Raw genomic sequence first — 16,030 nt, forward strand, 5'->3', positions numbered from 1 at the left:
AGATTAGGAGGTGGATGATGGCGGTTACCAAAGCCTGCGTGTTACATAATCTGGCAGCGGAGAGGGGGAGGGAGAGGGGGAGGGAGGATCACGTATTGACAGAGAGAAAGACGACGCTTCGCTTAGATATTTTGGAGCACAGAATGCAGCTGATGCAATCGCAGCTTTATTGCGCGACGAGGTGAGACGGGCGGATTTTAGGTTTAATATGAAGATTTATTGTAACTGTGTGCAGCGCACTTGGAGAGTTTATAATTAAATTTGAGGGGGGGAGGGTGGAGGCCTGAGCGTCTCGGACGGAGTGACAGCCACAAAATGAGCCCATAGTCATAGAGCGATGGCGAGAGAGGCGGAGGACGCGATGGGGAGGCATTTGATCAATATCATCGTTCTCCCAGCTTTTAAAGAAGACGAGCGCGTGCAGCCCGACCTTTAGCGCGCGCACATCGAGGCGCTTCTCGGGAAAAGTCGAAGTGGCGCGAGGGGGGATAAAATCTGTTGAGGAAACTGTAACAGGGTCCCGGGGAAAAAATCTCGGGACTAATTGACGTGCGCGAAAAGCCGAGTTGATGTAATGAGATTCTGGGAGCTGCCGCCGATGAAGATATCCAGGGCTGTATGTCATCGTGAGCCACAAGACAGCACAATGCAGAAGCAGGCCATCTGTTGCTGAGTCGGTGGAAAAGCTGCCTGTGATCTATCTGTGCAACAGGATGGACGTTAGCGTGTCACACAGGAGGACCCAGTTACTGTACACGCTCCTCTGCCAGTGTCTGTAGCTGAAGGTGGAAGGTGACGGCGAGACAATTACCAAACGCGGCACAAAGGGCCCGGACCGACCCGGCGCGTCCCGGGGGATTTGTGACTCACGGAGCCCCCGGCCTGTTTGCGCGACAAAGGCGCTGACCCCTGACCTTTCGAGCTCCCGATGAGTCACCGGCGGTGACGGGGGCTTCCCCGCGCCGCGTGGCAGCTGCGAGGCAGCGCTGGGTAACATTTAAAGGTTGGCCAATAACACTTTTCTGTGTTTGCCTGAGCCCGGTGCGCCGCGTTCTGTAGGTGGCAGGACCCGGGCGTGTTGACGGATAGTAGGTCAGCTCCTCAGCATTCCAGTCCTTCAGTTATTGTTCGGTGCTTGACAAGCCTGCGCGTTGGTTTAGCAGCTCCAATGAGAGTTCAAAGGCCGCTGAGAACACGGTTGAATACCAAATATGTGGTTTTTAAATGCTATTGAGGTTCGCCTGCTGTTATTGATTGGTGGGCGATGAGGTTCCGCCGCGTGCAAATCGTACCTGATCTCTGAGCCGAAGGCTTTCTTCCGTCTGGCGTTCAAATCGGGCACAGGTTTGTGTTGGAACCAAGAGGCTGATTGACTGAAGCCAAGTGTTTTTTCACACTGCAGACGTCCCCATATGGGCAGAGAGCGAGACAGGAAGAGACACGGAACGAGGAAAAGGCCCCGGCGTCCAGACCGAGCAGCAACTGGTTTGTTGTCTTAAGCGAACACTCTGGGGTGTGACTCATGTACATACGTACGTATTCAGGTCAGACAGAAAACATCCAGACTCAGACCTGTTTTTATTCTGGTTCCCTTTGGAAATTTTTGTCAAGACGTCCCTTTAATCCGCACATGCTTGGCGCTGTGCCAGGCCACAGCTGTTTATGTGGAGGGGCAGCTTTAAGCAGCATGGGTTTATTATTGCGTCGGTCATGCCATCTCACGTTCTCTCTCCTTGATCTGTGACGTTTATTGAGAGAAGGACAAGAAAAGGGAGATGGTTTGGTTTTTATCTCTTCCTGTCTGAGCTAAAAACATAAAGACTGAGCCGGTGAAAATTTGGTAAACTTACCCTGAAATCACCCTGTCTCTCTAAAAATGACCCACCTAAACCTGCTGTTATACAACCCCCCCACATACACACACACACGTACGGGCCTTTAAATTGTTCTCCAGAGTTTATTTGACTTTTGAGTCTGAAGTTGCCAAGACAAATAGTCTCCTTGGGTCCAGTGGCCAAAGATGTTCCCAATAACCTGCTGTGAAGTGAAAATGACAGTCAGAGGGAGGCACATCTGCTCAGGTGAGAGTTATTTGTTTTGTAGTGTCAGAGCTGAAGCAAAGTGAAGCAGTAGAGAGGGTGAGAGGCAGGGAGACAAATGGGTGAGGAGCGATAGAGAGGGATAGGAAGTGATGGAAAAGTACAGGCAGAAAGCGACTGAGTGGAAGAGACAGTGAAAGAGAAAGCGACTGTCGTTGGGTTGTTGACAGATGGGCCTGAGGGCAGGTACGACAGGTTGATTCAGGTAAGCCCCACTCCCCCCCACTCCCCCGTCCTCCAACACTCCCCTCTACCCCAGCTGGAGACTGCCGATGTGGGATAGCCTAAAGGGCTGAGGAGACAGGCCTCCATCAGAAAGCCCCGCAATCCTTTACAATCATAGGATAATCATTTAACGCCGAGTGCCGTGTGTCAACAGGCATGACGGCTGACGAGGCAAATAGACGTGACAACAAACAGCGCTAACTGCGGTGTTCGTTGCATATTTTCAAGGAAGGGGGGGGGTGAAAAACGAGGAAGGGAGGAAGGAAGGAGGAATGAATAAATGAATAACTGTCAGAAGCGTTCGGCTTATGGGGCAGTGGTTTCTCCAGGAGCCGAGATCAGAGGGCCCAGTGTCACTTTGGGTCAGTCTGACCGGAGACTAACCGGATGATTTACTGAACTCAAACCCAGATGCGCTGAAACAATAAACACTTTTAAAGCATACAGTACAGTATGTAATTCTCAGTAATCCTATTCACGTGGAAGCTTCGAGTTTACGCCATCTATTATAAATGAACGGGCTTCGGAGCTGTCTCTCATTCTCCCGCTTCATGCGAGGACTTGAAAACGTCTGGGCGTGCGGGTTAGCGGCGCGACGGGATTAGGGAGACTAGTGTCATACATAATGCACGCATTCACCTTAATGGGGGAAACGTGACTGGCGAGCGGCATTTACATTGAAGGAGGGCGAGGGTTCGGGCGAGCGCGGGGGAATATTTTTCTGCCTACGCCGGCGTCAGACAGCGTAATGAATTTCTATAAAGCGCAGTGCAAATAAAAATAAAGGCACACAAAGGAGATGGCATGCTGACGGCTGGCGAGTGATGCCGACACTGAGAAATGGGCGAGGACGGCGTCGAGGCTTGCACCAGGCGCCCTGTCGTCCAGTGGCCGCGGCCTGAACCCCGGAACGAAACCCAAAAGCCAGAACACTTTTCTTTTCACAGCTGCCAGAGGTAAAACTGTGGAACAATGATCTCAATTAAATCTGGGATTATGCGGCATATAAGGGGAGTAGTGATCAAACAGGAACTAACAAAGGGTTCATATTGACCTAATCGCCCACACACGCGGCGCGTTATTACACACCACACACACACACGTTCCATTATTTGTGTTTGTTCTGCTAGACAAACACACTATGCATGTGGCGTGCCCAACACAAACACCCACTCACGCCCGCACCACCGCGTCCGAGGGCCGGTGGATGCGCATGTATCCACAAGTGTGCTGACGGCACACGCCCAGCATATAGCCCCACACTCCGCCGGCCACAATACACCACACAATTAAAATAAATCTCCCACGAAGGCCACGAGGTGCTGCTTTCTTCTAAGAGTCCAACAGCGGAACAACTCCATAGCAACGCCGGAGCAATGTTTACGCGCGAGGATATTTAGATGTGCGCCGCTGGAAACACAAGCCGGCGTCGTGTCATAATTTAATGTAGTTAAGAGCAGGATCCACTCTGTATTGACTTAGGGAGTTGAAGAAAGAAAATAACACGAGTTGGAAAGTCATGAACTTCCATTTTTCTCGCAGTGGGATTGTGACAGTGTGTGTTCTCATTACGAGCATACAGACAGCCCTCCGTGGGTCTCACTCTGAGTCTCTCTCTCTCTCGCTCGCTCGCTCGTTCCATCTATCTCTGCATTCCCAGACAGCTTTAGCAGTTCAAACCCTCGCACTGCGGCATTGTCACACACCACACTGGTTGCCATGGAGAAATAGTCCTCCTGGTCTCCAAGGTACCCAAGTCTATTGTCTTTGGCTTCTTTATTTAGATGAAAACATGATTTGTTGGAAGGGATCTACTTGTTTTTTCGCCGCTTCTCTTTGCTGTCTTTTCATTCGCCTTCTTCCTCCTCGCGAGCATCAATGCGGCGTCGCATGATGTGCATTGTTTCATTCTTCTCCTTTCCAGGAGTTTGACTATGCACATGTGTGCGTCAAGCTCGTCTGATGTTTTGTAGCAATTAATTTCAGTGTGTCTGCATGTCAGTGCCCCAGGAGGGGGGCTGCATAAAAGTTTTCCCCATTGCCACAGCTCTCGCCAGGGCTTATAATTGCCTTCTATTACCAGGGCTGGGTGTCACAGCGCCTGCCTGTCTGTCACCAGGAGACTCTCAACTAGCGACAGATGATGAGGAAAAGGAGTTAGAGTTTTCATACTGCTGCTCTTTTTGGCAGTAGAGATAATACATGATATACACAATAATACAATATATATACAGTATAATCATGTCTTTGTACATGTATATAAATATATATGTGGAGTACATAGGAAAGAATGCTGTACTCCAGCTCCATGGCCTTGCTTGCACACATTTTGTCTCGTAGCAAACAACAAAGCAAACATGCTCACTCTGATGCGGTTTCAATAGCAGCTGTTCCAAACACTTACAATCAGCAGACGCTAACCTTTGACCCCGTTTATTTGCATGTTTCCAGCTCCACTCACAGCTGTCAGTTAGCCGCCGCTCGTGTCGCTGGCAGGGCGACGGAAACCCAAACAGGAAGTGACACTGCATCCGTTGCTCCGTGATATCACCAGGCCGAGCCGGAGAAAACGATAGAGCGAAAGGAAGAGAGAGAGAGAGAGAAAAAACAAGACAAAAGGGGAGTGTGACTGACGGGTGGAAAGCGGAAGCCGTCTGTGTTTCGTTCTCATTCAGTGGCTGTGGCTCAGACATCCCAGACTCTGTGGTCTTGTTTAAGGCCAGCAAGACAAATAAAGTGATCTAATTTAAGTCACTTATCTCCTTCATCCCTCTCTGCAGGGACAACAAACACGTAGTCCTTCTCTCTGTCTTGAATCACCACATGTAAAGTGTTTTTTGGCAGCGCACGTTGAACATTCTTGGGCAAAACTTGGCTGACGTCAGCAGTTGCTAGACAAACTCCTTTTGACTGTAGGCCGCTGCTTCTCCTTTCTTGCAGTGCAGTGTTTGCATCTTCTCCACATTCAGATCTTTGTTGCTTGTGATAATGTGGATCTATCATGTTCTATACTTTTTTAAATTTATGGATTATTTAAGGTTTCTTCCTTGATTTGAACTTTAAAGGGCTAAAAAATAAATGAAGCAGAAAATGTCTCTGTAGTACAGTTGAAGTTGCTGTACAGTATTCAACCTATAAAGCTGCTGAACATCTGGCGGCGTCTCTGATCCGCCGGTTCACACGAGCACGCTGTCATTTCTGTTTCACTGCATGCGCGGTGATGCAAAAGTGGAAGGAGAGGTTTCGGAAACTGTGACGCCGTGCTTTGTCAGCGCTGGGTGCGAGGCAGGGTGAGTTACTGTTGTGTGCTTTTGTGGCAGGCGCATGCGGCGGCTTGTTCCTCCGGCACCGAGGCTAAACGCTGAATGGAGTGGGTGCAGGTAAACAGGCTAAAACAGGCCCCGCTCGCCGTGTTGACATCCTGCACGTTTTAACACCTACGTTTTCTGCGTGTCATCATCTCAGTTGTGACTTTTGGGACGCGGCGCTTTGACGGGTTTCTGCTCGGCTTTTTGAAGTCAGAATGGCCTATAAATAGCCAAACTTGGATCGGCCTATAAACGAGTGTTGGAACTTGAGCAACTGAACCGTTTCTGAATCATTTCTGAAAAGTAATTTCCTTACCAGCACTCGAGTCGTGTAATTTACAGTAAATGAGGTTTCTGAAACTTTCTGCCCACCTGTCAATCCCCCCCAGGAGACACTCATTCTAACCTGGGTGTTTCATCACACAATGTCCAATGTTGTTGCATCAATATTGTTGTGACGACGGCCAGTTCCAAAAATAGACTCAAACTGGCCTTCAAAGTTTGAGAGCTGTCTTCGCTGTGTCTCAAAATGGGAACTAGACAAAGTGAGTCAGAGCAGATGTGCTGGGATGCTGAGACAGCAGGAGCTCTAGATCAGGTCTACATAATGGTTTAATAGGAGGATGGAGCCCACAGGGTTTAATAGAACGACGGTATGAGAGCCGTGCTCAGAGGAAGGGTGATGTTGAAAACACTAAAAACGTCAAAGGGAGACGACCCGCTGTGAGCAGAGCAAATAAACTCCTAGTCGTCCTGAATGGGCTGTTGGGAACATCCGAGCATGTCCACTCACACACATGTTCAAACCCATATCCCTCCTACAATAAGTGAATGAGCCAGCGGGGAGAAGGGGAAGCGGGTGGGAGGGTGGCAGGGGAGGGGGCTGTGGGAGAGAGAGGCAGGAGGGAAGGGAGAGGAGGTCTGGAGCGAGTCCAGGGGAACTCCAGACTGCTGTTACCCAACGTGCTCTCACTCTCTCTGCGGAGGCCGGGGACCGACTGCTGGAGAGACACGGGGCCCAGAGAGCCACACACACACACACACACACACACACACACACACACACACACACACACACACACACACACACACACACACATACACACACACACACACACACACACACACATACACACACACACACACACACACACACACACTTTTATGTACACCCCCATCCTCTGACACACACACACACACACACACACACACAATGCATTAGCCGTGCCGTGTCGCCATAGTAACACACTGACCCTGGCCTTAAAGTTGCACTCCTGATCCCGATCTCCCGCCGAGCCCTGAGTAGTGGGGTGGAGTAAACCTGCCTATTTATAGCAGGCCCTTTGGCTCATTTTTTACTAGAGGCAGTGATGGCTAATCTGCTTTTTCTAAAGCTCCACCACATCCAACTTACATCACCCTACATCTATAGGCCTAAAGTGAGAACAGACGATGAGTGGGCGCAGCAACTTACAACTACTGCTCGTGGACAGAGACCAGACTCCAACCAACGTGACTCGGGAGTCATAGAGTAAATGTGTGCTTCCAGCCAGACTGACGTGCTGTAACCGAGCCAGTTACAGTGAGCAGTGTGTAACTTTGAAAGCCACCGCGGCCCCGGCTGTGGGCCTGGACCTCGGCACCTCCGCCTCAGCTGCACTGATGCTGAGCTTACACTGTGTCGGCACCGAGTCGGGTCCAGGAAAGGTCTCACAGCACCCTCGACACAAAGACAGGGAGCAGAGGGGAGCTGCTTTAGATAAAGAGGCTCATACTGATACTGCTGCTTGTTTCCACATAGACATAATCCACAGGCCTTTTACACGGCTCCCTCAAGTCTCTCTCAGGGTGACTGATCCACAGCCTCTTACACTCCTCTCCTCGCCGTTCCTTTTTAGATAGTTTTGTACACTCTGTCCACACATTATGATCCATTATGACTGAGAATTTTCCATCTGCAGTATGGTCTCTTCATACTATTACCACTCTTTTCTCCAGTTCCCCTTTCTGTTGTAAGCAGTGCACGAACCACATGCATTTAAAAATAGTCTATTTCTATTTCTATTTTAGATGAGCATGTGACGCTAGGTTCAAGGTTTTGAGGTGGCAGACATTTCATTTCCTAAAACTTGACCGACCTGGACATGTTTATATGAAGTGCTGTACAAACAGATGACAGTAGTTTATTCATCCTTAAAATAGTTTTAGCTGAAATAAAGGGCTATTATGACATCTCCAGCCACACTACGCTGACGCTCAGGTGTCACACTGTCCCACATGGTATTTTCTCATATCCGCTTGTTCATGTGAGCCTTGTGAGCAGGCCGCTAACTGTCTTAACTCTTCTCTAACCTCTAACGGGCTAATTGGCTTGTGCTGTTTCCTTTGTGGCACACTGCGTCACACAGTACTTGACCTCAGCCCAGACATAAGTATATTAACGTGGTTAAGTATAAATAGCTCTACGTAGTTAAAATAAACCCCGATGCATGTGGAAGTGAATATTTCGGGCACCTGTGATCTTGTTATTGGTGTTAAATTTAGCCCTGTGGTCCTCGGTGAGGAGTGGAAACAGTGACAGGGACCTGTTTTGCCACAACACATTTCCTGTGCATTGTGAGTAGTGAGAAAACCACAACCCAGTGACGCAACATTCGGAAAAAAAAAAGAGAGCATGAGAAGGCGTGGAAAGTCAGCAATGAGGAAGTGGCTTCATTTGAAAAAGGAAAATTGTCAACTGAACTGTAAGTGGATACTGTAGCTGAACTGTAAAGTTTCCTGTGCGCGGACTTTCCCCTTTCAGATAAGGCGATAGACGGCGGCGATAAAGTGACCAACAGGCAGAAAATGCTGCTGTCGCTTTAAATAACTGCAACAATTATCAGGCTTTGTTGTACTAAAAGCTCTACAGCCAAATAAATGTCAACATGTTTACACACGTACAGGAGCTATAAAGGCTTTTTTTTCCCCATCTCTCTCGTATTGTTAAGCTCCCGTGCCTTTGTAGCTGCTCCCTCTTCCCGCCGACCATTGTTTGCCGTGACCTCCGCTAAGCACAACACACGCAGCCGCGCCGCGACACCAAAAGAGGACTTTATCCTTTGTAACATGGACAGGACTGGGCTGCAGCACATCCTGCCGAGTGGCGTGTCAAATTAAGAGGCTCATTTCTAAAAGTAATGTGTTACGTAATCTATGTATTTATTTGGGATGAATTCAGACGGCAACACAGAGAAAGTGTTTCATATTGTTATGCGATTATGATATTTATAACCTGCTCGTCGGAGGAACAGCAAAGTGAGTGCGTGTGAGAGATATTTTAGTTTCATTTATGTCAGTTACCCCCCAAAAAAAACCTCATAAACGAAGATGCACTCATTTTTGTCTATTTGTGTGGGAGGTGGAACACTGCAGCATAACAGCGCTAGCGTGTATATGAGAGCATATCTATGAGTGTGACACAAGTGTTGGAAAGAGACGAATTTATAGTGTGAATCTTCGCTGTGTGAAACAACACCGAAACTCATGAATCATCTCTGCTGCAGAGACGTAACCACAGGAAGTACCCATGGAACAGGCAAGCATATACACTGTGGATGCGTGGCCAGCGTTCGAAAGCATCGCCGGATACGCCGAGAATAGTCCACGGCAACAAACAGGCCACGCCTCACCTGTAGTAGAAATGAATCAGCTTTGGTTTCCAGGGATTTCCTTGTATTGATCAAGGAAGTCGAGGAAAAGGCTCCAAATGTTGTGTGTCAATAAACGTTGATGGAGCCCCCGTCACAGCATCCAAGCCAGTTTCTACAGAAGACAAGGTTTCCATAGTGACCCCTGGACACTGGGGACCTACGTAGGAAAGTGGAAGTCATTAGGAAGTGTGCCTGTGTGTCGGCTTAAGGGAGACAAGGAGAGAGAAAGCCAGCGCTCAGCCTTGACCCCCGGAGTCCTTCTCCTTTGTAAACCTTGTTTGGTTGGCCGCGACACAGCAGAATAGTTGGTCATTATTGCAGTTGTATGAGGCTGGTCCTGGGGGTGACGCTGCAGCGAGAGAGTCCTCTCAATGGCCCAGCGGAAACAAGCCACGCGCACAGACGGGGAGTGAACGGGAGCGGCAGATAAAGGAGAGGTTCTCGAGGTTACAAGGAAACCAGGCAGGGCGATTGAAAGTCGCACAAAGCGGGACAAAGTGTTTAATAGGTGACACGCAGCACGCCACTCGCCACCTTCCTCCAGCCGCCAACGGAGGAGGCGCTAACCAGAGCATCGATCTGGATGTGCTTTTGTGTCCATCTGTGTCTGCAGTGATGCTTCAGGCTGTAGACTGTAATTTAGCGCCTCTGGTGCTTTCGTACTCTTTTGTTGATGTAGGCGGTGTGTTCTTTAGTTGTATCAGCTTCTACACAGTGGCCACTGGCCATCTAGTCCCTACACTGCGTGTGGACCCCCACCGGCCCTCAGCTCCGTCGCCGTTGCCAGGCGATGCGCTGACTCCGAGCCCTGCGGCCACCGGCCTGGCACGCGCGGTCGTCCAGGTGACGGCTGCCGTGGAGACGGAGGCCCTGACCGGTCCTGGCCCGCGCCGCTACGCCGACTGTGCCAGCTTGTCGTCAAGGGGACGGTAAGCGGCAGCGACGCGCAGACCCCCCCCCCCCCTCCCCCCGCTGCAGCGGTTACGGCGTGAGACGAGGAGTCGCTGGGAGAGGGCGCAGCCAGTTGAAATCAGGAGACCTGAGATCAGATTTGCCACTCTACCAATCTAACCGCATCAGTGAAAGCGCTATTGAAATATCTGACCTGGCATCAGCAGCGTGAGGGGGGGGGGGTTCTGTTGCCGGTGGGCCGTGAGCCACACAGAGAACAGATTTGCAAAGACAGCCCATAACAGCTCCCTTGGAACCAATGACTCAGATATGCAGATGTGTTTACTTCCCTTCTGTTTCCCACCTCAGCCGGCACAAAAGGCAGGGGAATGAAAGTGCCTGATAATGTCTTTAAGTGTTTCATTTATATATTTATATGCCGTTACAAAGAACTCATATTTTACTAAAACTTAGACAAGCACTTCAAATGGGCTCTTTGCCTCCTCTCTCCATTCTCGCCCTCCCTTCTGAGGATATTCATCTTTTGTCTAATGCGCAGCGCTGCTCTCTGTTAGTTTCTCTCTGACACCATGCCAGCAGAGTCATCTGCAAAGGGACTCATGTAGGGATTAAAAACCATCAACAGCGCCCCTTTAACAGAGAGATAGAAAAGAACGGTGAAATATACAATACGGGGGAAAAAAAAAAACTCCAGACAGTTTTCAGAAAACTTGTAGAAAGCGAATGCAGATTGTCACCTGACCCCGAGGCAAGGCAGCCCTAAATATAATAAAGAGAAGACAACAGAAGACGACGAGGCGACACAACACGGGTAATGTGTTTTCTCTGCTGGTGTCGTCTGGCAGATCTGGGATGATTGAGTGCTGATGCCTGCCTGGGCCGCTTCAGAGAAAATCGTCTCCCCCCACCACCACAGCCCACGCCCCCTCACACACACACACACACACACACACACACACACACACACACACACACACACACACACGCACATACACACACGCACACACACGCACACGCAAGCACAGCTATTCTCTCATGGCACACACTACTGACACACGCAAACACGCGCGCAGCCTTCCTGTTGTCTGAGTGACAAAAACATCAAGGCGTATTAACTGTCATCGCTTCTTCATCCTCCTTTTTTTTTTTTTTTTTTGGTCGAGGGAATATTTCAAGGTAACATTTCATTACAGCGATGCGCGTGTAGTTTTCTCTGTGGTGCGTGTGTGCGTGTCTTAATTATAAAAGGGTTTAGTGAATTAGGGCAGGGTGTGTAATATACACAAATTTGCATAATCTCTGTTGAGTAAACCCCAGTGACAAACATGCAAGCAAAAAAAAAACACACACACGTGCCGAACTTTACTGAAATACAAGGCGCCGGCATGTGTGTGACAGCCGTCGATAGCATCCACAGCGAGTATTAATTTCTATTTGTTTTCATAATCCCTTCATATTGTGAAATTGTCAGCGGCGGATAGGAACAAACAGGTGCCGGCTGCACAGGAAGTTGATTGGCCTGATGCCATGATGCATTTTCCCAAGGCTTCCACACCCCTGCAGCTGTCCTCCAGAATATGAGAACCATGTGTGTGTGTGTGTGTATGTGTGTGTGTGTGTACAGTGCATGCTTGTGGTCCTGACAAATTCGCTCCTAGCTGCTTGCCAATATGCAAAACAATGATGCTCATTGACACGGAGTAACAAAGGACCAAACAAAGTTTTTAGTCCAGCGAGAAAAATTTATTTCACTTTAACACTAGAGTTGCAAGAAACCCCCTTTTTTTTGTCGTGGTGATTTAAAAAAGAAAAGTTCAGAAAGTTCGAAAGCGCCTGACCTGCTTGCGAATGAATTTGCCTGATGTTCAAAGTGAAGTCATGAAACAGGTTTGGGGGGCTTTTGGCTGTTTTGCATGCCAGAATGTTTTGAAGCGAGCAGTGACAGCTCCAGCCCGACTGAAGAGCCTACTTCGACTCGCCTCATTTCTATTGGAAAACACTTCTCCTTTTTCCCCTCTCCCTCCCTCCCTCTGCCTCTCTTTCTGTCTCCCTCCCTCACCTTCCTCACCGTGAGGCTGCAGATCACTTGAAAAAGAAATGGGAAGGAACATGAATAAAAACTGAAGGCACTTCTCTTAGATATGTCTCTTGATGCTCCTTAGATCTTTAAGACTTCATCACAGTGAAGCGCAGGGTTACTCTAAGAAAACCCAAGGACTCTGACTTCCTAATCTACCAACAAGATCTGAATTTGAGAACGCACCACCTTTTTACAGCAGCCTCCCTTTCCTTTCTCAAAATTTTGATCTTTTCTAATTTCATTTATTGATGGGCAGGTGGAGACGCGGCATCAAACTGCGTTTTAATCTAAAAGCAGAGATGAAACGCCCCCTGTGTGCTCTCCATCAGGTAACGCTCCTGCCCCACGAGCAGAGGATCAACTTCCGCGCTGTTTACTGCAGCAGTGCCTCCTGTTAAGTCAAAGTAAATATCATTTGGCATTCAAATATTTAGGACCATGAAACAAAGGTTCTGTTTGAAAGCGCGCTGTCGGCTCTTCTGACTACTGCTCTCGGTTTGTCTTGTCTCAGCGCACCGGACCAGACGTATTGACTGATGTTCCAGGCGTAATGAAAACATCCAGTCTGAATTGGATCTGACTGGACATCAGCCATTGTTGAACTACAGGACAAGTGAGCCGGCAGCCGGCTTGTGTCTCTCCCCGTCTCACACACTTCAAGACGACAGGTCTGACTTCATTAAATGCGGGTCATTTTACTATCACTATGACCCTAAAACTGCTGTAAGAAACATCACTGTAATAAATGTAGCATTAACCTTCAAATGCTTTAGCGCTGGTATTATTTTTGCATCATACATCTAAATATTGAAGTAACCAATCAAAACTGAATTTAACTTTTTTTTCGGCTGAAGCCATTTTAGGAAAACTAAAAAGAGGTGTCCTCATTAGACCAGTAACAGACCCCACACCTGCAGTGACACCATAGCAGCTCATTTACGCCGCTGCTCTCCCTATACAGTATAATGTCCAATTTAAAGTGATGCGTCGAGGAAAGGAGCTGGGATTTGGGCATGACTCACGTTGAGCTCGGGGCCTGGTGTCAGCTGGGACGCTGGGATAAGCCTGGGAGGGTCACTTGGCAGGAGGCGGCCGGCGCCACAGCTCCCTCTGTCTCACGGAGAGGTCCGATCACGGCACAGCCCCCGAGGAGAAGGCATGAAACAGCACCTCCTGTTGGAGAGTATGAGCACTGCGCTGAGGGGCGTCAGTCACGGCCCGTGACCTCGTATCTGTGTCTGAGGGGCTCCGCACGTCCCTTTTGTTTTAGGATAATCCCGTTTCTACACTTGTGGGAATGGACACAAAAAAACTCCAAATCTGTGACCCTGGAGGCACTTTACACTGAGTACCCTGCTATTAATTGTCCCTTTCTGTTGCTCGAAATAACAGGATTATCCAACACCCCAGTGACAACGTGTGAGACTGAGATTTCTATTGTTCTCTTGTCTCTTGTTGTCGCCGCCGCTCCTTGTCCCTCCCTCCTCGCGCTGAACATCACCAAGCCAACAGATTAATTAGACAACTGATAGCAGCGCTGGTCCACTGAGTTTTGTTTTTCTTTTTCACTTCTTGTAAGCCTCTAATTTCTCTCTTTACATTAATGGGGCTTATTTGGTGTAGTGACCCGGGGGAAACGAAAATTAAGTCTGTTCTGTGTCCAGAGGGGCTGCAGCTTATCCTGAAAAATCTTGTTTGCTTCATCCAGGGAGAATCTTTCACTAGACAATTCTGTTAAGCAATAGACAGCCTGAATAATAAACTTTGTGTTTTAGTATCACTTTTGCAAACTAGCACACATGTTAATGGTAGCGTCGGTCTAATAGAAGGTCTGGCCATTTTGTGAGACTAGCCAGTGTTTCTTGTTCCTCCATCCAACGTCTGTCAAACATCGCTGGACACAGGTCCTGCTTAGTTGCCTTGGAAACGAGCATATGACTATTCTGAGAGCCACGCTGGTGAGGGAGGAGGCAGGCGAGCATAGTAAAGGTATATCACACAAGGACCCTGTGGTCAGCCTGGTAAAGTGTGATGAAAGTCAAAAACCGGGAGCGAGAAAAGCAGAAAGCGCTTAAAGAAAAAGAGCTGAGCACAAAGAAGCGAATAGTGAGTTGCTTTCAGATCATGTCTTATAAAGAGGAGGAATCAATAGCGAAGGCAGCGATGGATTTTCTCTTCTCATGTTTAAACATTCTCAGCTCTTTTCCATATAAATATGCTGATTCACTGCCTGCTAAAGTGTGCACACATGTTTACACACACCTTCTGCGCTATCAGCATCCCATAATGTGCATTAGTTACTGTACATGTGTAGTGGGGTGCGAGCCTCTGCGTCCACATCAGGCCATTATGCACGGCTCAGTCTGGGGCTGCACGCGCTTATTCATGTTCTTTCAGGAGGCTGTCAGGCCTAATTAAGACAATACACTTCTGAGCAGACTGTTTGTGTAGCCTCTGCTCCACACACACACACACACACACACACACACACACACACACACACACACACACACACACACACACACACACACACACACACACACACACTGGCCCTGACTTTATTGCTGTAATTCTGTATCGCTGCAGTAATACATGCAAAGCTTTGTGTCAGTGCTTGGTATTAATAACAAAGTACATGAAGATAGAGATCAGCAGTTCGGACCATTACATAATGTTTTATAACTTTTCGTTCCCATAGATTTTAAAGAACACAACAACCACAACAAGCTGCCATGAGGTCAGTGTTTGCTGTTGTCCCTTTGTTCCTCTCTTCCGTCTCCCACCGTGATCCGAGGTGACAGCGCGGAGCTGGAGTGGATGCGCTGAGCACATAGCGTAAGGGCAGAGGGAGCTGCCCGAGATGTAGGTCCTCCGCTAGCACAGCGGCCATTCAGAGGCCTATGGAGCCACTCCACGGGGCATGATTTAATCATAGCACAACCGTGAAAAAGACAGAGGGACAGCGTTGGGGGGATAAACGCAGAGAGTCTGAGGCACAAGAGAGCGGAACAGATAGAGGCACGAGTAGGAAGAATCAGATTACCATGCTCTTAAAGGGGAGGGTGACACTCATCTGACCTGATTTAAGCGACAGAAGCGTAAGGAATGAAGTCCTCGGCTCATCCGTCCGCTGACCTCGTCGGGCAGAGACGAGTCAGTGAGAGGACAGCCCGGCGATCGCTCATGCTTGGAGTGAGACGGCGCCTAATCGTCCGCAGGCCGGGCTCGGGCGGCGGCGGGCGAGCGAGTGAGCGAGCGAGCGAGCGAACGCCAGGCGGGGGGGGAAATCTGAAAAGCTAAAAAGTCATAATCGGGTTTTTCACGCAAGCGCACGCCGGCTGCTCGGGGCTGTGGGCGCGGAGGCCGTCAGCCACTCCAGACCCTCAGACGTGACACAAGTCATTTCACCTCAGCTCCACTGCGCTCATGCATATTCAGCGCATGGCAACGGCGCGCCGTACGTGCAGCTAGTGCGCGCAGGTGCTTGGGTAGACGGATGCTTTCTTGTTTACCTGCTCCTCCGGCTCTTTACTGCCAGTCTGAACCAAACGAGGTGTTAGTTGTATTAAATACCTGCGAGAAGCTATTTTATTTGTACATTAAGTCACCGAGGGGCCCAGCTCCTTTACTTTAATGTGTGTTGTTTGCTGTCTTCCCTGCCCATCAGCGTGCGCGTGTGTGTGTGTGTGTGTGTGTGTGTGTGTGTGTGTGTGT

At 49.0% G+C, this 16,030-nt stretch overlaps 1 long non-coding RNA gene across 3 annotated transcripts; it reads left to right on the forward strand.

Moving 5' to 3' along the window:
• Positions 1-13,081, forward strand: LOC129604695 (uncharacterized). Of its 3 annotated transcripts, none has more exons than XR_008695791.1 (4): positions 1-181; positions 1,403-1,485; positions 12,573-12,720; positions 12,828-13,081. It is a non-coding gene; the product is annotated as an uncharacterized LOC129604695 (long non-coding RNA). The 3 variants fall into 3 exon arrangements; XR_008695793.1 differs by having other exon boundaries at positions 12,646-12,720; XR_008695792.1 differs by lacking the exons at positions 1-181; positions 1,403-1,485 and adding an exon at positions 6,865-8,376.
• The last annotated feature ends 2,949 nt before the right edge of the window (positions 13,082-16,030 follow it).

This window comes from Betta splendens, chromosome 10 (genome assembly GCF_900634795.4).
Source record: "Betta splendens chromosome 10, fBetSpl5.4, whole genome shotgun sequence".
Taxonomy (NCBI): domain Eukaryota; kingdom Metazoa; phylum Chordata; class Actinopteri; order Anabantiformes; family Osphronemidae; genus Betta; species Betta splendens.